This window comes from Ictalurus punctatus, chromosome 1, assembly GCF_001660625.3.
Source record: "Ictalurus punctatus breed USDA103 chromosome 1, Coco_2.0, whole genome shotgun sequence".
In the NCBI taxonomy this organism is placed as follows: Eukaryota; Metazoa; Chordata; class Actinopteri; order Siluriformes; family Ictaluridae; genus Ictalurus; species Ictalurus punctatus.
The window spans coordinates 37,749,068-37,756,567 of record NC_030416.2 but is presented as its reverse complement, the minus strand read 5'-3'; the positions used below and the strand labels follow the sequence as shown (position 1 = coordinate 37,756,567).

The 7,500-nt window shown below is 38.3% G+C and overlaps 2 protein-coding genes across 12 annotated transcripts in view; both read left to right on the top strand.

The window, feature by feature from the left end:
- The window catches only part of LOC108261647 (NACHT, LRR and PYD domains-containing protein 12), a 168,014-nt gene that overhangs the window by 131,745 nt on the left and 28,769 nt on the right, over positions 1–7,500 (top strand). The window lies entirely within an intron of this gene.
- The window catches only part of LOC128634279 (NLR family CARD domain-containing protein 3), a 26,707-nt gene continuing 24,320 nt past the window's right edge, over positions 5,114–7,500 (top strand). The window contains exon 1 of the mRNA XM_053684727.1: positions 5,114–5,131. The gene's annotated coding sequence lies outside the window, so the exon portion shown is untranslated. The remainder of the gene's footprint in view (positions 5,132–7,500) is intronic.

Below are 7,500 nucleotides of genomic sequence, written 5' to 3'. Positions count from 1 at the left end.
TCATAAACACAAACACACAGAAGGTTAAAAATGCTTCACTCCTAAATGTATTCAGTGTTTAAAAGTAAAAAATGTTAAGACTTAAATGTAAAATAGTGAGTATTAATGTTCAGCTACTCTCAGGTAAAGTAAAGATTCTTAAAATACAGTTAGTTGTGTAGTAAAGTGTTAATAAAGACAGCAGTGTGTGACTCACTGAAATCTATACAAGCCTCACACTCTGCTACACACTTACTCATTAACTCTGGGTCTGTCACCTGAAACACACACACACACACACACACACACACACACACACACACACACACACACAGATTATTACATTATTGTTAAATTCAGTTTAATCTCTGACTCAAACTGACAAAATATTTACATTAATTCAATAAAATTTTTGTAGTTTCATTTCTGCTACATTTGTAGAGCACTTTGCGCTACTTTGGGGAAAGTTCTTCTCAAAGTGTTGGATTATTCTCTGACGCATCTGTTGGCAGATTTTCCGAGCCTCGACCCGTCCTTGCTCTTGAAGGACTCGGCCGTTTTTGGAGGCTCTTTATATACTATGATTAGACGATGGCCTCCCCTGTTTCACATCACCTTCTTATTCCAACTTCTCACACCGCTATCAGCGAACGACATTCCCCAAAGACAAATCGGAGGATTTTGGGCATTTCACCTTCGACAGTGCACAATATAATTAAAAGATTCAAGGAATCCGGTCAAATCTTAGTGTGTAAAGTGTGAGGCCGAAGACCTCTTCTGAATGCGTGTGATCCCACAGACAGCACTGTGCCGGGGGTGGAGGGGGGGTTAGGCCCAGCGTAGTAAGGGTATATATGAGGCTACCTTGGAAGGCTAAAAAGCAGAAAGACCCCAGTCCCCGCCTCTGTTCTTTTAGTCTCAGTACATACAAAATTGTGTGTGTGGTTTTCTTACCCTGTTGTGTGTTTTTCCTGTAGGAATTAGAAAGTGGGCTTCTTGTAAGTCTGGTGTCCAGATATCTGAACCTGGAAGTAATTAACACTTGAACTCTCTCCCACAGAATTAGCATCTTCATCTGAGATAACACATCACGCTGAGTGGAGACTGGAAGATCACGCCTCACTACATGGCTTCCTTCTTTCTCTCTCCCCACACCCTTCTCTCTCTCTGTGTTGAGATCACTTTAAACTCACCCAGAATCTATCTGCATTACATGGTGTGTTTAACGTGAATAAGAAGTTGACCATACATGTTTAGTATCATTCAAAATGTCTCAGTGTGTCTGGAAACATGGTCTCATTCCCTCAGCAACAGTTCAAACCACTATTAAGATCTAGAGAAAAATACTGTATGCCATTAAAGTCATACCCTCCCCAGGTCCTTCACACAAATCACCTCCTGTATGTAAATAAGGTACATCCTTCCATAGACATCAAAGCAATCCCAAATGCCAACTGGCCCAAATTCCACTTCTAATCACAAACAATATATGATGGACCTACAGAGTCTGGGTATATCTGGGTATATCTGGGTATATCTGGGTATATCTGGGTATATCTGGGTATATCTGGGTATATCTGGGTATTTAGGGAGAGATGGCCAAAGATTCGAGGAATCTGGAAACAGATCTCCTGCACAGTTGCTGTGTGTAGTTTCATTTCCAGGTAAACATCTCTAATTCTCTTGTTTGTGTTTTATGTGATGTTTATATATTAGTGTTAAGTTATTCATATTAATTAAGTGTGTACAGATCTATGGGACTAAAGAAAGTACTTTTTAGAAATGGGCAAGCATGGGCGGCCATCTAAATATTATGTCAGTTACCTCTGTATAATGACCGCGAGACTCTGAGCGACATGGAATCCGAATGAAGGAGCACGATCTAAATAAAGGGTTAAATACAATAATCAAATGTCGAGATGAATTTAACGATAGACTGGAATTCTCATATCTCTTAGAATCATTCATAATTGGAATCAGATAAAGTAAAAAGAGGATCATATTCAATGTTGACAAAGTGTTCATTTAAATGTTGGTATATCACATCGCTTTGAAAAGATAAACACTTTCATATTGTGGATATTTACATTAATTTGAGAAGAAGAAGAGGAGAAGAGGGGTCAATGTGGCAGTGCTGGTGTGAAGGTGATCCTGCACAAGGACATGTCTTTGTAACCGTAAGTGACGAGTCACCTTAATCCTTCACATGGTATTCATAAGGTGCCATAAGTTTCTGCTTCTCTACGGATCACACTGAAGTTTGAACAAAATGGTTTGACTTAATATCCGCAGCAGTAGTGCACAAGTCATTTCTTCCTCATTTGTTTATTAAATTTTATTGCATGCCTAAATGCATTAAAAGTTATTTACCAGATTCAGACTCCTAAACAAATTATTATAAAGTATGAGTTTGTAACTTATTAACAAAGACTGTACTATCATTTCTAATATAATGCATTAAATATGGACAAATATTTTCACTGAAATATTTCCGAGTATTTTTTTACTCTAGTTTACACTAAATGTCTAATATTCTGTTCTGTTGGAAATAAACTTCAACTGTTCAATTATTTTGGAACCTTTAAAAATAACTCACCTGCTTCTACACTTCTGGCTTATAGTGTATATGACTGCTCACTGAGCCTAAACATTTGTTTTTAGAGTGTGTGTGTGTGTGTGTGTGTGTGTGTGTGTGTCTGTGTGTGTGTGTGTGTGTGTGTGCGTGTTTGATTGTGGAATTTAGTCTGATATTTCTTATATGTATCTGATGTCTGATTCTGATAAAAATAGTCAAGTCTGATAATTCTGCCCTATTCTCCCTCTTTACAGGTTTGAGATGTACTACTGATTGGTTCTGAGTATCACACACAGAGGATTATGAGGATAATCTGTTAGATTACAGCGTGTTTAATGGACACTTATAAGAGCTAAAACATTGATATCTTTCTTTCCTCATTTAGTGACAGAGTTTTCTTTTATAGATTTTTTTTATAAACAGTAGGATTTTACTAGAAAAAGTAAAAACTTTATTGTGCATGTAATGTGTGATTCAATAAATAGGATTTGTTTATATGTTCAGCGTTTTTTCTGTTAAAGTGTAATAAAGAATGTTTCACCAATGTGAAGCTGCTGAGATCTTCTAGAAGGGAAAACTGGATGTCTCTACACATGATCTTCACAACTTCTGCATCATCTTCTCTTCACGGTGCATCCTCCTTCTCCCGCCTCCTTGAAGGCCAGTCCTTCTCTCCTACCTTTATTCCTACACAACATGTTCAGTCTTCCCCTCTTCTGTCTTTCACACGTTTTTCTCCTCTATCATCAGAAGAGATCTTTCAGATCTTGTCATGCAATCCCACCACCTGTCTGCTGGATCCCTTCCACAGTGCTCCAGACCACTTCACAGGGCCTCCTCCTGTTCATCTCTTCTATCATTCTGTATTCTACATTCTATATTTTCTATATTCCCATCCAAAAGAAACCCACTCTGGATACCTTAGACATCAGCATCTACCCATCTGTATTTCCTCATTTGTAAGTATCATTGGATAAAAGCATCTGATAAATGAATTAATGTAACTGTAAATGTATCATTTCTCTCTTTTATTTTCCACAAACTTACAAATATTCAAAACTGTGTTTGCTTTGTCATTGTGGAGTGTTGTGTGTAGACTGATGAGGAAAAAGAGTTGAATCCATTTTAAGATGAGTCTCAAACATACCAAAATGTGGAAAACCTGAAAGGGTGTGAAAACTTTCCCTCTGCACTGTATAATTAACATCTACCCCTTGTACACTAAGGAAACCCAAGTCATGAACAAATACATTGAGGAGGCTCTGAAATGGGGGAACATTCTCCCCTCAACATCACCTGCATTAGCCAACTTATTCTTTGTCAAGAAGAAAGAGGGAGGATTACGTCTATGCAAAGACTATTGAGGTTTAACAGTTACTCATTCGGAATGGAACGCCAGTGTACTGTGAGAAAGGGTTAATGTTCCCACTCTGATAGTAAATGATGTTGACATTATTTGGTACTTCCTCAAAAGGTAAGCGATTCTGTAAAAAAATAAAATAATAATCTTAGTGTCCAGTTAATAATGTGCAGGACAGTAAGTGATTTATGGGTAATTTTGAAGAATGGCAGTGTGTGTGGTGTTCCAGTGCTCGAATGATAGATCAGCTGTTTTGGAGGTGGTAACCGAGAGCCCTATACTGTTGCAGGTTCTGACAACTACAGCATCCTGTGGAGAGAAAGCCACAAGAACACAGTCATCAGTGTACTGTAGATCTAGGATTTGCTCTCTGGACAGCTTTGTGGTCAGTTGAAACCTCCTGGTGTTGAACAGACTCCCATTCATAGTGAAGCTCCTTGTGCAGGAGATGGATGACACACAAGCATAAGATGTTGAAGAGGACGGGTGCCAGGACATACCACTGTTTCACTCATGAGCTGACAGAAAAGAGTCACATGACCTCCTGTGATCATGTGATTTTATCAAATTTAAACAGAACATTCCAGAAGAACTTCCTGGTAACAGTGTTGATTGATCTGGAGAGGTTGGTACAGGCTGTAATGATAGTTGGTGTTGTTCCCAGAACTTTTCCTGAAGTTGCCATGCAGCATTCTTTAGGCAAGCATAATGTAGCCTGTTGCTGCCGGTCTTTTGCAATCATAGAGGTAGATGCGCGTGCACACACACACACACACACACACACACACACACACACAAACAGTTTTGTGTTAGAAATTATAAAACAGAAAATTCACTCATATGTTAAAACCACAAACCAAAAACGCAGTTTTGTGTGCGTGTGTGTGTGTGTGTGTGTGTGTGTGTTTATTTACTCCACCTCCTGCTCTAAAAATTATTTTGACTAAACCAGTCAATCCAGTTGGAGTTAAAGTGAAACTCCATTTAGTGACGATTGGACTGTAAAACATTCTCTGTAAGTGATCTGTGTGATGATAGAGTTAGATTTAACACACCCATGTTGGACTGAAGTAAACATGTCTTCTGAAGTGTGTGTGTGTGTGTGTGTGTGTGTGTGTGTGTGTGTGTGTGTGTGTGTGTGTTTCACGTTTACAAGTGTAAGACATGACCTCCAAAATGAGTGTCTCTGGGGAACAGGACACAAAGAAAGACAAGAGGTAAGTGAAGGATGTGACTCAGGAAACATAAAACAAACTTGAGGTGGTCTTCAAAATGTTGTTAAAAAGTCATTGCAGCAAGAGAACATTTCAGATATTGATCAAAGTGGATGTTTTTGTCATCAATATACTTATAATATACAGTATCTAAGTATATTTAAGATTATGACTTCATATGACTTGGTCATGACGTGCTTACACACCTACACTACCTACATCCCTCTAATACATCTTCTATTCATTCAGCTTCAGTAACCACTTTATCCTGTATTACCCTGTATTTATAAATATTTATTAAAAATGTGGGCAATTTCATTTCAATACATCTACCTCAGTTTAATGTTGCACAAACAACTGCACATATCTGCCTCCCTGACGCCTGGTATACTGTCCACCTGCCTAAGGCTGCTGCAGCCCCCTAAAGGCCTAGATAATTACTCAGTAGGTGTCTCACTGAAGAGAGCAAACTTTTGGACACATGAAAGGGGGAGGACTGCTGCTCCCATGGGCAAGCCTTAGCATTAGCTTTGCCTTTGTGACTAAGCTACAGAGCCATCACCCGTTCAGCGCACTGTAAGGGGTCTAATGCCAGAGTTGGTGGTTTACTATCTTTGCTTAATGCACATAGACTTTCCCCTACCAAAACAATGCTGTTCTCACTCTTGCTAGACTTTAGTGTCTAGACGTGCACCTCTGATGCAGCATTCTTCTCCATCAGAGCGCTAACTAATCTCCACTGATCATCAATATCAGCTATTAGCTATTACTTTCTGGTAAAGAGCGTCTGTTTGCAGTCTGTAAATGAAATAAAGTGTTATTTGAAAAAAGAATTAGCAGTGAAAAGAGAAAAATACAGTAAACAATAATGATGCAGAATAGTGAAGAATTTATTGATGGTAAAAATGTTTAAATGGCGAAACAGGCGAGAATCTCCTGGTAAATGATTCAAAGAAAGTAATACTAGTTATATAGTAGAGAGAGAGAGAGACTGTGTGTGTGTGTGTGTGTGTGTGTGTGTGTGTGTGTGTGTGTGTGTGTGTTTGTGTGTGTGTGTGTGTGTGTGTGTGTGTGTGTGTGTGTGTGTGTGTGTGTGAATTACCTGTGTCTGTACCGGGTCTCTACTAATAATGAAGCTATGCGTTTAACTACTGTATGAAACTCTAACTGTGTGTTGCTATGGTTACAGGTGTTTGTAGGCATTAATTTAGAACGGTGGATCCGATTGGAACTACCTGTGCACTGTACAGTTTGAACACACACCTTCCAGCCAATCAGAATAGAGTATTCAGACAGACCATGGTATAAAATTATATATATTATGTCTATATATTAATTAAAATTTGTGAATATTTGGGGTCTCATTTATCAAGATGTATATACAGAGTTTTGTGTGTAAACAGTGTATGCACATTTCTATGCACTGAATGGGATCTGTTACTACTGACCATGCGTATACATTTTCACTGGTGGTGTAATAATATGTAATAGCAGGTAAACTGTTTACTTGGAGCTTCTATCCCACTTATTGTCAATCAAATCAGCAGAACTGAGAGTAATTACTGATTTCAGTGCATCAGTCATTTTGGTTATTCAGCTGCTTACGGAAACCTCAATATCTCAGTTCAGGATGGTTCTAGCTCCTTGAATCAAAAACTGATCTCTAGAACACATTATAAGGTACATGTACAAATATAAACATTTAGCACATTCTTGTTCTTTCGACTTAGAACTTAAGTCCTAATGTAATTCTCAAGATTCCTCACAGTTCCACTTTTAGGGTCGATTTATAACGGGAAGGGTTCGAGTCTCAGTTTTAATTTTAGGGGGTATCTGGGTAAGTATAGTGTGCATGCAGAACATTTCAGGTTTGAGACTTCTCTTTTTTTAATCGGGGTGAGAAAGTGCATTTTTTTTTAATTCCCCTGAATTTCAAGGTTATATATCTCTGGTGGGGGACCAGATACGAAGCTGAAATTTTCACACAAAATAGTAGCATTCTGGTGTAAAAAAATTTAGTTTGAGATTCCACTGGTTACAGAGCTAGGGCTAGTAGAAATCTGGGGAAAATCCTACTTTATTCATGTGTTTTGAGAAATGATCAGATGTAATATAAAGATAACAAATAATAAAAATGAACAGTATTTTACGGTAATTATGTTTATGATGACATACAGTAACTTATGCTTGTCAGTGAGGTCTAAAATGTTACTACACTTGATATCAGCAGCAGTGAAGCATGATCTATCACAGGGTTCTTCACATCTACAGTTTAGCTCCAACCTCCAAACTCACCTGCCTGTAATTTTCTAGTAATCCTGAAGACCTTGGTTAGCTTGTTCAGGTGTGTTTGATTAGGGTCGGAGCTAAAC